This window comes from Engystomops pustulosus, chromosome 5 (assembly GCF_040894005.1).
Source record: "Engystomops pustulosus chromosome 5, aEngPut4.maternal, whole genome shotgun sequence".
NCBI classification, from domain to species: Eukaryota; Metazoa; Chordata; class Amphibia; order Anura; family Leptodactylidae; genus Engystomops; species Engystomops pustulosus.
Window position 1 is genome coordinate 171,749,528 of NC_092415.1, and position 21,327 is coordinate 171,770,854.

Here is a 21,327-nt window from a genome sequence, read left to right on the forward strand (position 1 = left end):
GGGAGCGAAATTTTCCCCCTCCCTTGCCAATATTTATATGTCGCAATGGGAGGAGACATACATTTTTTCACCCTCCAACCCACACCGGGAGTCTGTGATCTGGTTTGGTCGATATATAGACGACCTGGTGTGGGTGTGGAGGGGTACAGAATCTGTGTTCGCAGAGTTTGTTAATTATATTAATAATAATTCAATGAACCTCAAATTTACATTTATGTTTGGAGGGAACAGAATCCCGTTCCTGGACGTTACCCTAATTGGAGAACAAAATAGGGTCAGAGTTGTGCCCTATAGAAAAGAAATGTCTAGGAACACTACCCTGCTAGCGTCCTCATGCCATCCTCCCCATGTAACACGTAACATACCCTATGGAGAATTAATACGCCTTAGGAGAAATTGCTCCGACGATGTTGATTATGAGAAGGAGATGGAAAGCATCAAAGGCAGACTTAATCAGAGAGGATATTGCAATGTTACAGTAGAAAAAGCCATAAATAGAATACACAATTTGAAACAGGAGGATTTACTAACGGACAAATTGGAACAGAGAGGACTAAATGACAGTAACGTTGTAAGAGATAAAAGGAAAAAAAAGAGAGAGAGTAAGTCCCCTATCATCTTCTCCACAACATATAGCAAGCAATATAGGGACATAACCAGAATAGTTCAGAAATATGTCCCGATTTTATTTCAGGATCCGACTCTCCATGATCTACTGAATGATGGTATCAAATGTGTGGCCAAGAGAGCTCCCACGATAGGCAGTGTTCTTTCACCAAGTCTATTTAAAAGCCAAAAAATCAATACGACATGGTTAAGCACCAAGGGCTGCCATAAATGTGGACACACACTATGTAAGGCCTGTAGATATATAACAAGTGACACCAGCATAACTTCCTGCAGCACGGGTAAGAGCTACCCTATTCGGTCATACCTTAATTGCAATACCAATAATGCCATTTATTCTATCAAATGTAATATGTGTGAGACACAATACATAGGACACACCACGGGTCCTCTAAAAACTAGGATCCTCAGACATCTGTCAGACATCACTAATGACTCAGTTGGTATCTCAGCAGCGTCGAGACATTTTAGAGAAATACATGGCAAATCTACCCGGCACTTTACATGGACGGGTTTTGAAAAGGTTACACTTCCAATTAGGGGTGGCAATATGAAGAGAAAATTATTAAACAGGGAGAGCTATTGGATTTTTGTTTTGGAGAGCAGGATACCACATGGTATGAATAAGAGACAGGACATTATACTAACATACTAAGAGTCATTTGAATGTATTGTGTGAGTAAGAGACAGGACATCATACTGTCATATTAAGAATCATTATAACCCTGTTTTGTATTTTCTACTGCAATATCTGCATGTTTCGCATATTTGATCTTATATTTCCTCTACCCTGTTACTTCGTTGGCAGTTTGTGTACAATTTGTTTACAATTTGAGATTATACGATTTGTTTACAATTTGTTTACAATTTGTTTACAATTTGAGATTATATATGTTAATACAGCTTAACTCGCTTTGGCAATTTAGTGATCATCCTCAGTGTACTGGTGCTTGTAATAGTAGACACAATATCTAGATGTTCAGTAAGAATGTATCTTTCTAGTTCCGTAGTACTTTGAATTTTATGTCTAGCTAACATGTGTATTTCCTGTATTAGACAGTAGCTATTTTTATAGATGTTCCCTTCTTTTAGAATCATTTACTTACCTATGAACCTTGATCCCGGGTAGTGCTCCCGATTGCGCAGACCCATTGATAGTGATTCGCTATTAATTGGAGGCACGGCCCGTTTGTCTGATCTTTACACAATAGTTTGGTTGTCCCGTTGCTAGGCTACGTTTCCGGTCGGGTGGCCTGGTCATGTGACCGTGGAGGCGGCACCTCTTCGGTCATGTGGCTGGGTCATGTGACCGCAAGACGCGGCCTGGTTTCCGAGCAACCACACAGGAAGTAGGGCGTTTCCCCTCTCTCACTCACCCAACAGAGTACTATAAAGGTGAGCGTATTTCCATACAGCAGACAGGTTAAGATTAAGACGGGTAACCGTCGAAACGCGTCAACCGTTGTTGTCTCCTCATGTTGTTTGAATTTTATTCAATAAAGAAGAAGAATTTGGCATATTACCCCAGTGGAGTGTTTCGTTGCTGTGCCGGTTCCGCGTTGTTTCACTTATGCTACATGGCTATGGTTCGCCTTTTCCGAGCACCAGGACATCGCCACAGTGAGAGTACGGCCAAGACGGTCTGAAGGTTGGGTGAGCCGGCTTTATTTTTGTTACCTTTTACTATTTATAGTGGAGGTGAATCCTATTTTTATTAGTGTACTTCCAGGGTACTGTTGATTGGTGAGGGGTGTTGTGGAAGTAGAGGTCGCAGAGTAGGAACCAGAGGACGTGAGACCATTTAATTCCGTGCATGGTGTAGTTACTGTAGTTTGGGGGGTATTACTGTATTTCCCTGCAGTTCTCTTATGCTGGGGTGATTTACGATTTCTGAAATTCTTCCGTTTAGTGCCCCCTTGTGAGGTCGGTTTAAAAGATGTTGAATCTTCTGTGCTAGAAAAATCTGATTCTGAAATGTCAGTATAGAGAGATTTGGGATTGTAATTCCTTTTACGTTGCTGATTGTTTTTACGGAAATAAACTTGTCCCGTCTCAAAATCTTTCCTGTCCCTCAAATATTTCTGATGTTTCTTTTCCTTAATCTCTTTACCGAGAGTGTCGATATGTTTTTGTAGTTTAGTTTCCAATATTGTGAATTCAGGGTGCTGATTAAACAGCTGTATCGCCTGAATGTCTTTTTGGAGTTTGTCTTGTAATCTACGTAAATTATTTCTCTCGTATGTGCAAAGATATTCAATCATACGAAGCGAATTCTCGGTAAGGATATTTTGCCAGCCTTTTATGAACTCAAGGTCTTCCTGGTGTGAGTTAGGAGTGATTTGTATCCTTAGTCCCCTGTACACTAATTTTTGGCTCAGGTACGTTTCAAAACTGACCACTTCCCAGCTGGCTCGTATAAATTGTTTATAGGTCTTGCCTAGATCATTAAAGGCGAGGTGGATATCACTCCGGTCTAAAGGTAAGTCTTCGGTCGAGAAGACTTGTGTGGCCTGTTGTGCGATGCTTTCCAAGTTAATTACTTGTGATAGAAATCCAGCCATATCTGGCTATAGGGGAAGTTGTTGCAGTCAGGCAATAGGGCGATAGTAATATCAGCAAAGGAATGTTTTGCGAGTATATCCAGTGCTCTTGGTAGGCTAAGGAGCAAAGGAAAAATTGGGGACATGTGTCCCAAGGTCCTAATTGGAGAGATTAAACTCCTAAGTTAGCTAAATTTACATAAGAAATGGACCAATTGTCACGGCAGGGAGTTTAACTCAGAAAGAACTTAAACTGCCATTGGCAGCAAAAAATACCCATATCCGGACAAATCAGTAAATGGTGTTCATGTGAATAAAACTTAACATTTATTAATCACAGAGTTAAGAAGGTTGGGTAGTAGCTATGCTACAAGAAATGCTCAAGGGAAAAATGTGTATTAAAAACACAGTAGGTAGGCTCAAGGAGTCAGAAGTATATTGCCCCTATAGGGTGGGCTAAATAGTCATGTACAGTGTTTATGCACTAAATGACCTAAGGGACAAAGAACTATATCGCTATAGAATACATGATAGAATACATTTAGCCATTGTAGTAGGCGGGGAATCAGTCATTCTCGAGGGGCTCAGTAGGGAATGCTGTATTAGCAAATATATATCGATTGACAGTGGGATAATGTCCGATTCCCACTGGCCGTTTAGCATAATCAGCTGACATAGTCAGCTGACGCGCATGGTCACATGACCACAAGGGCCGCTCGTGACGTCGATGTCGAGCCCGGTAATACCTTCCTACATTGGGCGTTCTCCTCTGATATTAGAGCCAATCAGTATCCACCAATGGGAGGCTCACCCACAGTGTCGCCCCCATTGGTTTAAAGAATGGTAAGTGGGAGGGGTTATCCCCTTTATAAGTTCGGCGTTTCCGCACCGCACACACTAATAGCCCTACCCCTGATGAAGCCAGCGTAGCTGGTGAAACATGTCGGGGGGCTAAAAGTGCGATCTCTGTTTTAACTAGCAGTTAGGTCAGGCTCGGCATCAGTGTTATGTTATATTTATGGACAGAGCACATTGATCCCTCAGGGACAGTTCAGAGAGGATAGCTCAGAGAGGACAGCTAACTACTCGGCATTTGATACACCACTGACAGTGGGAATCGGACATTATCCCACTGTCAATCGATATATATTTGCTAATACAGCATTCCCTACTGAGCCCCTCGAGAATGACTGATTCCCCGCCTACTACAATGGCTAAATGTATTCTATCATGTATTCTATAGCGATATAGTTCTTTGTCCCTTAGGTCATTTAGTGCATAAACACTGTACATGACTATTTAGCCCACCCTATAGGGGCAATATACTTCTGACTCCTTGAGCCTACCTACTGTGTTTTTAATACACATTTTTCCCTTGAGCATTTCTTGTAGCATAGCTACTACCCAACCTTCTTAACTCTGTGATTAATAAATGTTAAGTTTTATTCACATGAACACCATTTACTGATTTGTCCGGATATGGGTATTTTTTGCTGCCAATGGCAGTTTAAAAACGAAAAAACACACAAAAAAAAAAAAAACACAAAAAAAAGTTAAAAAAAAAAATTAAAGTTATAACTCTCATTTTCAAAATGTTTAACCCGAGGGCTAGGGGTAGAGGACGAGGGCGGGGATGTGGGCGTCCAACTACTGCAGGGGTCAGAGGCCGTGGTCCTGGGCGGGGTGAGACACCACCTGCTTATGAGGGAGCAGGGGAACGCCGCAGAGCTACACTCCCTAGGTTCATGTCTGAAGTTACAGGGACTCGTGGTAGAGCACTGTTGAGGCCAGAACAGTGCGAACAGGTGATGTCGTGGATTGCCGACAATGCTTCGAGCAATTTGTCCACCAGTCAGTCTTCCACGCAGTCCACCCATGTCACCGAAATCGGCACTCCTCCAGCTCCTGCACCTCAGCCTCCTCCCCCCCAGTCTGCCCCCTCCCAGCAAAATTTGCCATTTGAACCGGCATACTCTGAGGAACTGTTTTCTGGACCCTTCCCACAGTCACAAACCACTTGTCCGGTTGCTGATGAGCAATTTTCCGATGCCCAGGTTTTCCACCAGTCGCAGTCTGTGGGTGATGATGACCTTGTTGACGTACTGGAAGAAGTGTGTAAAGAGGTGTCCGACGATGAGTAGACACGGTTGTCAGACAGTGGGGAAGTTGTTGTCAGGGCAGGAAGTCCGAGGGGGGAGCAGACTGAGGGATCGGAGGATGATGAGGTGACAGACCCAAGCTGGGTTGAGAGGCCGGGTGAACACAGTGCTTCTGAGACGGAGGAGAGTCCTCGACCAGAACAGGTTGGAAGAGGCAGTGGTCGGGCCAGACGGAGAGGCAGGGCCAGAGCTGGTGCATCAGCGCCAAATGTGTCAACTAGTGAAGCTCCCGTGGCGAGGGCTCCTGCGGCGAGGGCTAGATTTTCAGAAGTCTGGAGGTTCTTTAAGGAAACACCGGATGACCGACGGACTGTGTTGTGCCACATTTGCCAAACCAGGATCAGCAGGGGTTCCACCACTACTAGCTTAACTACCACCAGTATGCGCAGGCATATGAATGCTAAACACCCCACTCAGTGGCAACAAGCGCGTTCACCTCCGGCCGTGCACACCACTGCTCCTTCCCCTGTGTCAGCTGATAGTCAGCCCCCTGCCCAGGACCCTGCCACAAAAAACCCCATCGTCGCCTCCACGATCCTCCACAGCATCCACCAGCGTTCAGCTCTCCATACCCCAGACGCTGGAGCGGAAACGCAAATATAGTGCAACCCACCCGCACGCCCAAGCCCTTAATGTGCACATCTCCAGATTGCTAGGCCTGGAGATGCTGCCCTATAGGCTAGTAGAGACCGAGGCCTTTCGCAGCCTCATGGCGGCGGCCGCCCCTCGGTATTCGGTCCCCAGCCGCCACTACTTTTCCCGATGTGCCGTCCCAGCCCTGCACCAGCACGTGTCAGACAACATAATCCGTGCCCTGACCAACGCCGTTTCTGACAAGGTCCACCTGACCACGGACACGTGGACGAGTGCTGCCGGGCAGGGCCACTATATATCGCTGACGGCACATTGGGTTAACTTGGTGGAGGCTGGGACCGAGTCTGACCCTGCGGCTGGTCATATACTGCCGACGCCGAGGATTGCGGGGCCTACCTCGGTCCAGGTGTTTCAGGCCTACTATGCCTCCTCCTCCTCCCACCCTTCCTCCACCTCCTCCTCCGAACGACCATCCGTGGGCATGGCGCCATCAGTTGGTAGCTCTAGGCACAGCAGCAGTGCCGTCGCTAAGCGACAGCAGGCGGTGCTGAAACTGCTGAGCCTAGGCGATAAAAGGCACACCGCCCAAGAACTATTACAGGGCATCACGGCGCAGACTGATCTGTGGCTGGCACCGCTGAACCTGGAGCCAGGCATGGTTGTGTGTGACAACGGCCGTAACCTGGTGGCGGCTCTGCAACTCGGCAGACTGACACATATGCCATGCCTGGCCCATGTGTTAAATCTGATAGTTCAGCGTTTCCTCAAGACATACCCCAATCTGTCTGATTTGCTCACGAAGGTGCGCCGCATCTGTGTGCATTTCAGGAAGTCCAGCACAGATGCTGCCACTCTCAGGGCAGCGCAGCGCCGCCTCCAACTGCCCGCTCACCGACTGTTGTGCAACGTGCCCACGAGGTGGAATTCAACACTGACCATGTTATCCAGAGTTTACCAGCAGCGCAGAGCGATTGTAGACTGCCAGATGTCAACTTCCACCAGAACTGGTAGTCAGGTCAGTCAGCTTCCTCAAGTCTACAATGAGGAGTGGACGTGGATGTCTGATATCTGTCAGGTGCTGAGTAACTTTGAGGAGTCAACGCAGATGGTCAGTGGCGATGCCGCCATCATCAGCCTCACCATCCCGCTGCTTGGCCTGTTGAAAAACTCTCTGGTCAGCATGAAGTCGGAAGCTTTGCGCTCCTCACAAGAGACGGGGGAAGAAGATTCCCTTGTTGATAGCCAAAGCACCCTGAGGTCTGTTTCTCAGCGCATATCGGAGGAGGTGGAGGAGGATGAGGAGGAAGAGGAGGAGAATGTTGGCGAGACACAAGAGGGGACCATTGTTGAGTCCTTCACTGTTCAGCGTGTATGGGCAGAAGAAGAGGAGTTGGAGGAGTTGGAGGAGGAGGAAATGGACAGTCAGGCCAGTGAGGGGAGTGAATTCTTACGCGTTGGTACTCTGGCGCATATGGCAGATTTCATGCTAGGCTGCCTATCCCGTGACCCTCGCGTTCAAAGAATTTATTCCAGCACCGATTACTGGGTGTTCACTCTCCTGGACCCACGGTACAAGCAAAATCTTTCCACTCTCATCCCTGGAGAGGAAAGGAGTGTGAGAATGCATGAATACCAGCAGGCCCTGGTGCACAAGCTGAAACAGTATTTCCCTTCTGACAGCGCTAGCGGCAGAGTGCGTAGTTCTGCGGGACAAGTAGCGAGGGAGAGTAGGTGAGCAGGCAGCTTGTCCAGCACTGGCAAGGGTACGCTTTACAAGGCTTTTGCCAGCTTTATGTCACCCCAGCAAGACACTGTCACCTGTCCCCAGTCTCGGCAGAGTAGGGCTGATCTTTACAGAAAGATGGTGAGGGAGTACGTAGCTGACCATACCATCGTCCTAAATGATCACACAGCTCCCTACAACTACTGGGTTTCAAAGCTGGACATGTGGCACGAACTGGCGCTGTACGCCTTGGAGGTTCTTGCCTGCCCTGCCGCTAGCGTCTTGTCCGAGCGGGTTTTCAGTGCAGCTGGTGGCATCATCACCGATAAGCGTACACGCCTGTCGACTGACAGCGCTGACAGGCTGACGCTTATCAAGATGAATAAAGCCTGGATTTCTCCTAATTTCCAATCTCCACCAGGTGAAGGAAGCTCAACCTGAATAATTTATCCACTCCTCCTCCTCCTCATTTTCCTCCTCTTTGTACAGTAAAGCAGAGGAAACTGGCTATTTTTTGACAGGGCCCACTGGCTCTAGCTATAGTACTTTATGCATTTAATTTTTATGGAGGGCCACCGACCCGGTCCTCTGTTTTAAACAATTTTTGCGACTGCCACATACAGGCACTCAATCTATTCCATTTTTATGGAGGGCCACCTACCTGCTCCTCTGGTTTGAAAACTTTTTTGGACTGTCACATACAGGCACTCAATCTATTCCATTTTCTGGAGGGCCACCTACCTGCTCCTCTGGTTTGAAAACTTTTTTGGACTGCCACATACAGGCACTCAATCTATTCCATTTTTCTGGAGGGCCACCTACCTGCTCCTCTGGTTTGAAAACTTTTTTGGACTGCCACATACAGGCACTCAATCTATTCCATTTTTCTGGAGGGCCACCTACCTCCTCCTCTGGTTTGAAAACTTTTTTGGACTGCCACATACAGGCACTATCCAAATTGAATTGTCTCCATAGCAGCCTCCACACGTTGTCTCCATTGCTACCTCCAAAAGTCGTCCATATAGCTGCCTCCATACATCGTCCCTTTATCAAACGAGGTGTGTCAGGCCGAAATTTGGGTTGTTTTCATGGATTCCACATCAAAGTTGTTAACTTTGTTGCCACCCTGCTGTGTAAGCCACAAAATATACTGGCAAACTTTTTTCATTTACGGATATTATTTCAGCGCTTCTTGCACATCTGTTTACATTCCCCTCACCCGCCATATCCCAAACTTATAAGAACGCTACTACACTTGATCTTATACAAAAGGTTCTTAGAAGTGCTGTTTGGGGAGTAGCCTAGAGACAGGGGCTTGGATTGGCGAAAGCTCGCCTGGCAGCGGAGCGCCAGCTCCATGCCAAGATCCAACTAACATAGTTTTAACTGCATCACCTTTAATCTACTACTAGTTCACTGCCTCCATACATGGTCCCCTTATCAAACAAGCTGTGTCAGGCAGAATTTTGGGTTGTTTTCATGGCTTCCACATCAATCTTGTTAACTTTGTCGCCACCCTGCTGTGTAATCCACAAAATATACTGGCAAACTTTTATCATGTACCGATATTATTTGAGCGCTTCTTGCTCACCTCCTTTGGTTCCTCTCTGCCACCCATTGGTTGGAAGCCTGAGTCCATTTAGGGTATGTCGCCATGCCACTCTCTAGCCTTCCGCTGCTGCCGCTGCCTCTGCATGCCGTCCCCTATAGTGTCAGGGTCAATTATTGGATGTTTTAGATGCTATCTAGCTTCATTCTGTCACTCTGTCATGGCTATGCTGTTGCCCATAATTTTGGCATAATGGTGCGATTAAGCAGCCTCAGAGGCATCCGTGCATGCTGCCCCTGCTGTTTCCTGTCCATTTCCGTGGTGTTTCCATCCTTTTCTGAGGTTCCCAGGTGTTTGGCCAAGCTTCCCTGTGCAGAGCCTTGGTCCCCTTGAAAAATGCTCGAGTCTCCCATTGACTTCAATGGGGCTCGTTACTCGAAACGAGCACTCGAGCATCGGGAAAAGTTTGTCTCGAATAACGAGTACCCGAGCATTTTAGTGCTCGCTCATCTCTAACTGTAATTATTTGTACATATACCGTCTATGTATGTTATGTTTGCGTACATTATGTATATATACTGTATATGTGAATATATGATGTCTATCAACTGCATGTGTGTGTTAATGATGTATATATACTGTGCTTGTATATGATGTATTTTTATGCTTAAGGGCCCATCCTCCCCTATATATGCCACTGCTCTGATTGGTATGGAGCCGCACTAACGATTCTCACTAACTGAATGAAACGGCAGGTCAAGCATGTACTCTACTGTCTATCAATGTAATGGGAGTTCCTGAAATTGATGAGCAAAGCGCTTGGTTATTCCTAGTATTCCGTGTATATAAGAGTGGCGGATATAGCCGAGCCAAAGGTTGGTGAATGGGTATCGTAATAGTGTTTCTTTGTCGCTTTGGGCCCCAATAAAAGATTTTTACTGGCGGGTCCCAGGCCTCCCAGTAGGACACTGTGTAAACAGATTTGTACGAAGACACAACAGATTAATAATATTCAGGGTATGGATCCATTGTGTAACCGATCACAAATGCTAATCAGTACTCCGAGCTATAGATTAAAGTATTTCATTCAGACTAATCCTTCTAATCCAAGCACATCGAGATCCTGGACTGCAAAACAATAAGAATTCTGCAGAAAATATGCTTCAGTGGCAATTTCAAGACTATTTCAAGGGAAATCCATGACATATGAGAGCCCTGCCCAGCACAGATGTTCAGTGTCTTCTTGCGCTCAGCCCTTCACTGCTGTCTCCTATGTACAATTCCTTTGTAAAGGGTGTGAGATCTCTCTAGGACTGAGATCCGGGCCTATTTATACTTCCAGATCTCGGGAAGCTCCTTAGCTCTTTCCTATAACCTCTAGATTTCACACTTCATCACAGAGTGTATTAGACATGCACACTGTGTAATATAAAAGAAGGGGAGGAGGAGGAGTTACTGGAAACCAGGGAAAGGGTTAATCAAGTAGAACACTCGGTGTACAAACAAGCAGAAGAGATTAAAGGTGTTCATTAGCAGGACCAGCGTCACAACCGCATTTACATAATTAACAAAAGAACATGATGTATTGTACTTGCACAGCCCTTATAATTTCTGTAATTTCCAGATGAGGATGTTTGACATTTATTTTTTTGCCGTTTTTCTTGAAAGTTTCGAGTGTGTGCTTACACATGTTTGTGCATTCTACACATACCAGCCATAAAGTTTAAATTAGTCTCATTATGTCCCACAGATATCTTAAAGTGAACTGGTCACCAGAAATTTTTAGCTGGTGACAGGTTCCATTAGCCTATGTTATGCTAATTGTAAAATTGCATTTGTCAGTATTCTAAATCATTTCAGTACTTTATATAAGTTTCATTCACATTACCTATCTTCCAACCACCAGTGTGTGGTGAATCCCAGGGAGGGGGCAGCTGCTGCCTGTTTGTGTCGGTGTCTCAGTCTCCTCATGTATTATTTCTCTCCTCCTCACTATTTGCCTCCCTCTCCTGCCTGCTCAATGCACATGATGTGCCACTCTGGACCAGAGGTAAGAACCTCTGGAAATATAAGATCTTTACTAATTTTACAGTGTCTTACAGTGTAAGACACTGTCATACACGTTTGATGATTCACCAGGCCAGTCGTACATTCATAGCCACCTTGTGTTTGAGAAGGAAAATAAAGAATGTGTCATGGAAACCCAAGCTTCAGCCTTTCTGCTGTGGATTCAGGACAGCTTTTTGGATTGAAAAATCTCTTCTAAAAAGTGTGAACATACCCAAAATATGATAATTGGACTCACATAGAGCCATTTGCATAGATGGCGAGTCAACTTTACAAATAGACTGTGCTACTTTTTAGGCATGAGGAGGAACAATATAGGGATAGTTGTAATGCTGTCTAATAGCAATTTTCACAGATGTGCTTAGTTAGTAAACTTATGTCCTCACAGGCAGCATATAATCACTGCAGCAGCAAGATATCTGACAGATAGTGGGAGTGGGGAGTGCCAGGAAGGCGGGTTACAAGTGTTATAGAAATAAATCATAAAAAACATACCCTAAAATTGTGTTCACTCCACAAGTCACTTACCCTATGCGACACCTAGTTATCCTATTAAAACCAGACAAGATTACATCTGACTAGAGATGAGCCGATCTGATGTTTGGGTTTGTGTCTGGCTGCGTGAGACGAATATATTGCATGATTGGCGGCTGAACAGTCAATCTGGCAAATTGATGGCTTCTACCTATGACTACGATTGTCCAGGGGACATCATAGCTAATACGTGTGGGTTGGTCGGCTGGACCCCAAACCCGTACACATACATAGGGTCTGCTTATCTCTACATCTGACATCTTCGTCAGGTCCAGCTTGGGGAATATTAATTTCCGCATGCCAGAAATATGTAGATATTGGAGCCTCAATTCTCTGTGTGCGGTAAGACAGATGCCTCTTTGTATTTATGTCATGCAGTGCATGGGGCGGTGAGGACTGCTGTTGAATATCCCGGTCTTAAAGGAAACCTACCATTTGATTTGATGCAGTATGAAGCAAACATACCTTGAGAATGCTGTAGCTACACTGATGCAGGATCATATCTAGTTTAATCCCTGTGCTGAATGGTTTTGCTGATTAAACAGATATAACATTATGATAATGAAGCTCTGTCACGTCTATGGCTCCTTCAGCTCTTGGTTCAGGCTTGTCCTAGCTTATGAGTTTTTATCTGCAGGAGATGATGATGCAAACACTCTTCTCCCTGCCAGACAGAATAATCAATTGCTGCACCATACCCCAGCTACTGTGTATGAGTGATCCAGCTCAGGTTGATTAGTCATGTCTTGACTAACCTCCATTTGTAATTAATTAATTGATGGCACGTTGTAATCTGTCTCTGAGATGTCTGAGAGAGTAATTTCTTCTTTTTTAATGGTTCTCAAATTTAAGAGCCTGAGCTGTCACAAATGTAGGAAGGAACCTTACCAATGGTAATGATTGAACCAGGGATGGCCACTTCCATGGGAATATACATTGTTCTTAAATTCTGTTACTGACAAGCTACAAATTTTAGCATTTAAAAACATAAAAATCAGGACACAACCATAGATGATATGATGATGTCATCAGTATTTACCATAATTTCTGCAAGCATGCATTTTGAATTGTTGTTTGAATGGTACATGGGAAGATTCATTAAACGGACTCCAGATTTTATTTCTTTAAACTACCGGCCTCATCAGCTAGAATATGAAATATTCTCTCCAGCATTTCCTCTTTTATGTGAATTCTCACGTGTTTACCTTAAGAAAATCACATCCAAAGTCATAAAAATGAGCAGAGAAGAGTCATTTTTTGCCTGTGATGAGTCACTTTTAGAGGCTGAATGGGGAGTGTCACTTCAGATACCCCTATTTTTGGTTCTACAGCACTTAGTGCAGTAGTGTCATAATAAAGTTAATTGCCCACATTTATCAAAACTATTGCAAACTGCACTATTTAATATTGGCTGTGGAGTGTGCAGAGTGCGTCAGAATGATCAAAACTGGCACGTGGTCTTCATGAATCTGTCGCCCCCTGCTCTGCTTGGGAAGTGTGCACCAGTTTTTTGGCGCACTTTGTTCATGCTGCAGAATTGTGGCAAAGACAGAATTGTGGCACACGTCAAACTGCGAAAAAACTGGCGCAGACACTTTATAAATACATGTGCCAGCAGTTTGTACGTTCTTTTCAGTGCAAAGTCAGATAGAAAACTGGCGCAAATCTCCCCAACAGTTTTTTTTATTTTTTAACTGCCCCTTTCTCTGATTCTGTAGCTCACGGGAGGGGTAGGAAAGGGATGGAGAGAGTAAAGGAAAGAAGTTAAAAAATTAGGATGGAAGGAAAAGAAGGAGAGGCAGGGAGGAAGAAAGGGAGGGATGGAAAAAGGACCAAGAGAGGAAAAAGGAAGGAGAAAGAAATGCTTTGAATTGCAGTAAATTTCTAAGTTCTCAATTGGTGTTCCACAATCCCTCCTGTGAGCATATTCTCTAGTTTACTATTTTACTTAAAAAAATATATAAATCACAAAAAAGAGAAGATAATTTGATGTTTTGAAATGTTATCTGATCCAACACCAGGAAATGCAATCTAAGTCAATGATGAACTATTTCTGCAGATCTCTCTGGCATATCCAGCATAGTGCAGAGAATAATCTTTTTTCCTAGCAGAGGTGATGAATGAGTCTCAGGAGACTGAGTACACACAGGAGCAGTGAGCACAGAACAGGCAAATAGTATCCGGGTGTAAATGTTCCAGCAAAGAATGTTGTTTGGAAATTAGTGAAATAAAAAAAAGCACATTGGAGCGACTATAAAGCCGACCTCTGCCGCACTTAAATCATCTCATGTTTTCTGAATAAACAATTCTTAATAGGAACTTTAGTCTCATTATTACATTCATATAAAAAAAATAACACCTGCAAATAGGATTTTCATGAGACTGGTATTCGAGGGCTTACAGTACTATACAGCCTCATGTAGTTCATGCTCAAAGATGGGATATAAGTAGGAAATCAGATTAAACATACTTTTTTTATAACTTTATTTTTTATTGCTGTTTAAAATATTAAAAAATAAAATAAAATGTCAAATACAACATATGTTCTTGATACAGGCAGTCCCCGGGTTACGTACAAGGTTCTGGAGGTTTGTTCTTAAGTTGAGTTTGTATGCAAGTCGGAACTGTATATTTTATTATTGCAACCCCAGCCAAATTTTTTTTTTCGTCTCTGTGACAATTGGATTTTAAAAATGTTGGATTCTCATAAGGACCAGGATTAACAATAAAGCTTAATTACAGACACCTGTGATAACTGTTATAGCTGTTGATTGTAGCCTAGGGCTAAAGTACAGTAAATTACCAACATCCAGAGGTCCGTTTGTAACTAGGGGTCATCTGTTAGTCAGGTGTTCTTAAGTAGGGGACCTCTTGTATGTTTTTCTATACTGGGTGTGTTGGCAGAGCCATGAGTGGGAGATTCTGCTCTAGAAAGAGCATCTAGGAATGACAAGCTTCCTATATTGGTGGTTGGGAGCTGTAATACAGTCATATGCTTAGGTTAGAACGGCATCTTTGGCCTGTAGGTGTCCTTTGCTGACCCAGTTCCCCACTTCTTCTACCCCTGGTTTCTATTTGATCAACAATCAGAGAGGGAATATTGTACCACTTTCTAACACTTCAAATCTTCGTAACACAGTTGGATTAAGGTCTCTGGCCACTACTGTTCCCATTAGTTTTGACACTGAATAAGTTAAATAAACTTTCAATTGGCAGTAGGTTGGACCTAAGCTGTCAAATCTGGCCAGGAATACCCACCTGAAAGCATAAACTAATGATGCTGATTGCTCAGGATTTACGAAGGCTCAAGAAGAAAATCTTAAGGTGTCAGAATCAGTGAAGCAACAACTTATAAAGGATGCAAAAACAGTACATTAAAAGAAAACAATTAGAACCTAAAGACACCAAAGTCTAATAAACAAACCCTCAGGGGGTAGGTATGAAGCAAAGAAGAGCACGTGATCAATAGGTAACGCTAACAATGTCCACGATGGACGTGTCCGGTCTTCCTTTCTCTGCAAATTATCTATAGCGTTTCCTATTGGGTTTTCTAGGATATGAGGAATATAAGAACCATGAGGTGTATAATACAAAAACAGGGCTGGGTTGAAGAAATTGACACATACATAGTAACCACTACCTCACGACGACAGGTCAATTATTAGAGATATGACATCTTCAGAAAGGAGACTATGATCCTGTGGAGAAACTGCTCACAGAAAAGTAGTACAAGTAACCAAACAAGAGGAGTACAAGGAGAAGGAAGCCAAGAAGGGAAAGAGGCTAGGTCAAGGGTCTGGGACGGGGCGAAGGTCATATCAGCCAAGGATACAGGGCTAAGTACCATCCCCATAAGGTTGTGAATCTTTGTAGGTTGTGAATGTTTGTAGATGTTTCCCCATTAAAAAATGCATTTTCAGTTTTAACCACTTTGTTACGATTGTGTTTACCCCCCTCCTTCCTTATGCAGCTTTTTTTTTCTAGTTTTGGGCCTATCCCCATGAAGACAAGATTCTTATGTATACTCAGGTTAACAAAATTACACATTCTCTAATTCACTGTTACTAACAAAGATACAGCAATTCACAGATATCAGTCCTAGTGTACAATTTCAGTTGCCCTGGGATCCGACCCTAAATCAGAAGTCTAGGGTTGACAAGACATATTGTTCTCCTGTCTGACACTGCACTGGGCTGATCTCTGCACTTCTGACGGCAAACAACATTGTCAGGAGAGTAAAGCTACAAGCTACAGACAGTTAAGGTCTTTATCCAGGGGAAGGGGAGAGAGGCACTGCAGATCTGTATGTTCTGGCTGAAATGTAGCAGAGCTGAGAATGTATTTGCATGTTATATGCATCACATGGGTCTCATTATCTCATCTGATCTGTCCCATCTCTCTTTCTATGTGTCAGACCTAGCAAAATGTACATAAGGTAAATTAAAGTGTAGATAAACCCTGTACCCTGATAATCTAAGCACATTGGGGCTCATTTACTAAGAGTCCGCGGACCGCACAAACGTCAGTTACCATTTTGCATGAAAGCTCCGGCTTTAATGCGACACAAATCAGGGGGGCGGATCGAGACTGAGCTCGGGATTTAACATTTGAATTTGTGTCACAAGCCATGCACTTACATGCACCGGGAAGAAGAAGGTGAACTCCAGGGGACCTGAGCGGGGAAGCGACATATGCTGGATATCGGACGCACAATCTTAGTGAATCATGCCGGAGTGCATGATCATCAGACAACACACAGCGGGGATTGCGTAAGGGTCAGGTAAGTAGATGTGCCCCATTGTCAGCACACAGCATCTCACAGCACTACAGGGATCATAATAGGGCACATTTACTAAAGGTTTTGCACAAGTTTTCTGACGGACTTTACACATTCTTTTAGGTGAAAAAGGCTTGCAGAGGTATTTAAGAAGTGTCTGCACCACTATTGTGTCGCACGCAACCCTTATGTTGCGCAGCTGCGCTAACCTCCATGAAACACAAATTCGTCGGACCAAGCGCCGTATTTAACATGCAAAGTCTGTTGCACGCCCTATGTTAAAGTTGCACCACAAAAAAGTTGGTGAACTCTGTCGGCCAGTGCAGGGAAGCGACAGATTCATGATTTCTGGCGCACATTCTTAATGAATCTGTCGCACCCAGCACAAGACATGAAACAACTGGAACAGATTATGGATTTTGGGCTTCTTTTTCTCTATTGGTCAGCTATCACATGGTTAATTAGCCCAGGGAACGCTTTGATGGTCTTCAGCGTGTGCAGTGCAATCCTAGATCTAGAAGCATTGCCATTGCACTGCAGTTCTGCTCCTTTTGGCCAGAACACTGGACTCAATGTGCCTCCAACTATATACTGACCTTTACAGTTATCAGCATCTCACTGATCAGTATATAGTCGTACTGACTAAATATAAAACAAAATACTTTTGTTTTATGCATTGTATCGTTTTTACAATTTGAAAAGTTATGCATGATAAAAAAAAATAATCCCCTCATATTATACTCCTGTGACTAACTGGGATGTTTGTAGAGTGAAGGATCAGAAAGTTGTGAATCATGTTTAGGTAATAAGTGAAGCCAGAAGAGAGACCGTTAAGTCAAGTAAACAATGTGTCACGAGAGGGCAAAGAATCTGATATTTATGATGTAGTCAAGAAAAATCCCATTTGAGAAGTAGCTGTATTTCTAGCTATTAGCTAGAGGCAGTCCTCGGGTTACATACAAGATAGATTCCGTAGGTTTGTTCTTAAGTTGAATTTGTATGTAAGTCGGAACTGTATATTTTATAATTGTAACCCCAGACAAAGTTTTTTTGGTCTCTGTGACAATTGGATTTTAAAAATGTTGGGTTGTCATAAGAACCAGGATTAACAATAAAACTTCATTGCAGACACCTGTGATAACTGTTACAACTATTTATTGCAGCCTTAGACTAAAGTACAGTAAATTACCAACATCCAGAGGTCCGTTTGTAACTAGGGGTCGTCTGTAAGTCGGGTGTTCTTAAGTAGGGGACCGTGTGTATTTCCAAACTGGAATGCAGGGTAGAAAGCTTTAAAATGCAGAGATGGGGCTCTTTACATGCCTATTTCACCAGAAAACTGGTGGTGAAGGCATATGGAATCTCCCTCATTGTGCCATGAAATAATCCCAAAATTTGATGGATATGATAAGGCGTTCAAAAATTATCACATGTTGGATCACATGTTGAAAAATAGGGTTTGGTCGGCGACGGGTTAAAATACATCCTGCAAAATCTAATCCCTGATATCGATATGTTGCAATAAAATCCAATAAGTTCTAGCTGTTGTAAAGACATGATGGAAACGGCAAAATAATGAATTGGAAAGTTCGATTGAGAATCTGTAAATGTAGAAGGGGATAAAATCCCTGAAATAGCAATTTCTTAGAGCAGTGAGTTACAGCAGTGTAAGATTGTAGCTACTACTTGTCAACTCAGGGTCTTTCTCTGGCCTAGACAGTATTCCCTGATGTCCTGTTCTAGAATATTTAACATCTACAATTATAATCTGACAATTTCCAGTGGGTCAGCAAAGTGCTGGCATATCATGAATCTAAACATCCCATGACTGACTACTGTCTGTGTGGTGTTTACCTTACACAACCCTATGATAGAACTTCCAGATATCCATCACCACACATTTCACATGTATAAAGATCTCGAAATATTCTGCTATTCTTTAATCTAAACACAAGAACATTTTCGAGTGACTGTTTGGCCCTAAGATGTTTTTCCTCCTTGGATTTATGGAGACTTCCTAGAAATGAAACTCTATTTAAAGATAACTAAATAACACAAATAAACATCCGACAGACTTGAAAAATCAGCTTTGATTATGCATGAAAACCTACAATGTCATTGTGTATTCTTGTGTCGTATTCTGATTGCCTGTTTATTTTCATAGGACTGCTGGCGAGCCTATGGAAGAAGAGTCCGCTTTGTAAAGTGCCAAGTTCTCCCTGATATATCCTGTGTGTGACTTCATTGTGTATTCCCCAAAGGCACCCTCATTCATGTCTTGTCTGCTCCCTGGGTGGCACAGATCACATGGAACATAAACAATGGGCATAACACTCTAGGCAGCGGCTCGGCACAGTCACTAGATGAGTGGAAAAAATAACTTTTAGCAGCTCTGTGGAACAGTAGAATCATGGTAAGCAGCGCTGGGAAAAGTGGTGAAGGATACAAAGCTTTAAAGTCTCCACAGAACGCACTGCAGCTGTATAACGAATGGGGTTATGGGAGTAATTGATTAAAAATGTAAATAAAATGTTAAATATTTCTGTAAAAACTTATTTCTATCAGCACTTTAAACTGTATTGTATTCTATTTTAAAAATGTAAACAATTGACCATCTAATCTTGCTGTTGTAAAGCGGTTTTGTACACATCAAGTGATGGAGACATCGGTGGAAACAATCAACCAGCATATGATGAAAACCCAGTCCCTCCGCCATGCTAGAAATATCAGTAGGCTCTGACCTTCTGAGGTGCACGGTGATCAGATGTACTAGCATACAATTCTGCGAGGTGTATTGGATGGCACTCCCCATGGCACTGACAGAGGCCAGATGAAGCACAAGTGAAGTGTGAAGCGGCCGTCGCCTCGATGAGCTACCAGAGTTCCTAGCTCCCTTATGTAAGAGTTTTACACATGTATGTGAGTATTTCATGAAATAAAGTTGAAGATTTTAGGAGAGTGGTGAGTGCCATCCATCATTTATTCTATGATATATATGGACTATATTCTATGATATATATGGACTATCTGTACATGAAGGATAGGGCAGCGCCGATTCAGAAAAATCTCATGTTGTTACCACGCTGAAAATGTCCGGTGGATCCATATACACGAGTGTGAATATATATATTATTATATGTTCTGTGAGGTGCCTTTTAGCCTGCACCCGTTCAGGCCTAGGGCCTGCAACCACGGCCACTTGGAGTGGATATGGCTTAAGATGGGAAATAACCCAAATTCCTGGCCAGATCTTACTCGGTGTACAACTTTTACACATTTTATATGAGATGAGGCACATGTGCAAGTCCAGCAAATCATAAGAGCAGTACTCCTAAAGTTCAGGGGGGGAGGGGGATACCGCGGTTTAAAACACTAACTAAAATAAGCTCCGGCACCAGCTCACCCTGAGCTGGTGCTCGGTATTTTCATCGGAAACCTGCCACTACAAGTGGTAGGTTTCCTTTAAGAAGGCTTTTACCATGTAGGCTCGGAAACACAAAATTCTCAATCACGGTAGGTCTCAATATTTAAGTGGGGTTTCCCAATAAATAAAAAGGGGGCCGATAGTGACATAATAAACCTCCCCATTTCTCGCCTCTGCAGTAACATCACTGAACCACTTTCTGTGAACTAAGGGAGGCTGCTCAGCTAATAATTGACTCAAGCAAGTTACCGTTCCAGTCAAATTCAGGCAATTGGGCCTCATGTAGAATTTCACAAGAAGTGAAGGGCAGCAGGGAGCTGCGAAAGCAATGCTACTGGTGCAGTAGTGGGATGGTAAATAGTATTATTTATATTACTAGCCCCCGACAGATCTCTTAAAGCCAAGCTTCTTCTTCACTGCAAACCATTGATCACACATAATTTCCAATGTCGAAGTATCCTGAGTACACAATGGATGGTTTTGTGTCATAAATGCACCGTACATAAAATTGTTACAAGGTCATTGTCTAGTGTTCTTATAAGGTCGCTTGGGTTGGTTTGCAAATGTGAACTCTATAGTTTTTTTTTTATGAGAGGGAAGTGTATGAAGTAGCTACAATGCTACAGTGACAGGTTGTATTAGTTAGGAACTGACTGTCAATGTTTGGTGCTTATGTGAGTAAAGGTTTGTGAACCCATCTTACTGTGTAAACTACAGCTGCAAGTCATTATCATATATCATGAATCTATTGTGTCATATCTTTGTTAAAGGCAACAATATACACTACTAACATAAGCAATTATGACATAAACCATTTAGGCTTGTAAGAGAAAATTGTAGCTAGCCATTACGGAAAAATGCATTACCTAGAAAAACTGAAGACAGATTGGGGCTCATTTACTTAGGGTCGCAGATTGCACTTTCGTCGGACTTTGCACTTTTTTCCGGGGATTGCACGGCGCGGACAAGTATTTAACAGGTGTCTGCACTGGGATTGTGTCGCACGCGGTAGTGCTGCTCTGGCTTCCATGCATGCCGTTGGACAATCCGACTGATTCGGACTGAGTAAATCAACCCCATTTTTGACTGGCCACTTCCATGGGACAAGAAACACAACTCTTCATACAGAAAGTTAAACTTTGACCTAACTTTTTTGGAAAAAGACAGTTTAACTATAATAACTCTTTGGCAATATATTCACTATTCTCTATAGGGACATGTGGTAACCCGAAAAATGACAGATTCCATTTATATGGAACCATTTCCAATTGTAGGTAGCTGATTCCAGTTAAATGTCTGCTTTAGGCCCTACAAATCCTATGCAATCAATGCC

The 21,327-nt window shown here is 43.3% G+C and overlaps 1 long non-coding RNA gene across 1 annotated transcript; it reads left to right on the forward strand.

Annotated features, from left to right (window-relative positions):
* Window positions 1-2,069: 2,069 nt before the first annotated feature.
* LOC140134241 (uncharacterized) lies at window positions 2,070-19,400 on the forward strand. The gene is made up of 3 exons (XR_011856149.1): window positions 2,070-2,280; window positions 18,735-18,983; window positions 19,206-19,400. It is a non-coding gene; the product is annotated as an uncharacterized lncRNA (long non-coding RNA).
* Window positions 19,401-21,327: the final 1,927 nt, after the last annotated feature.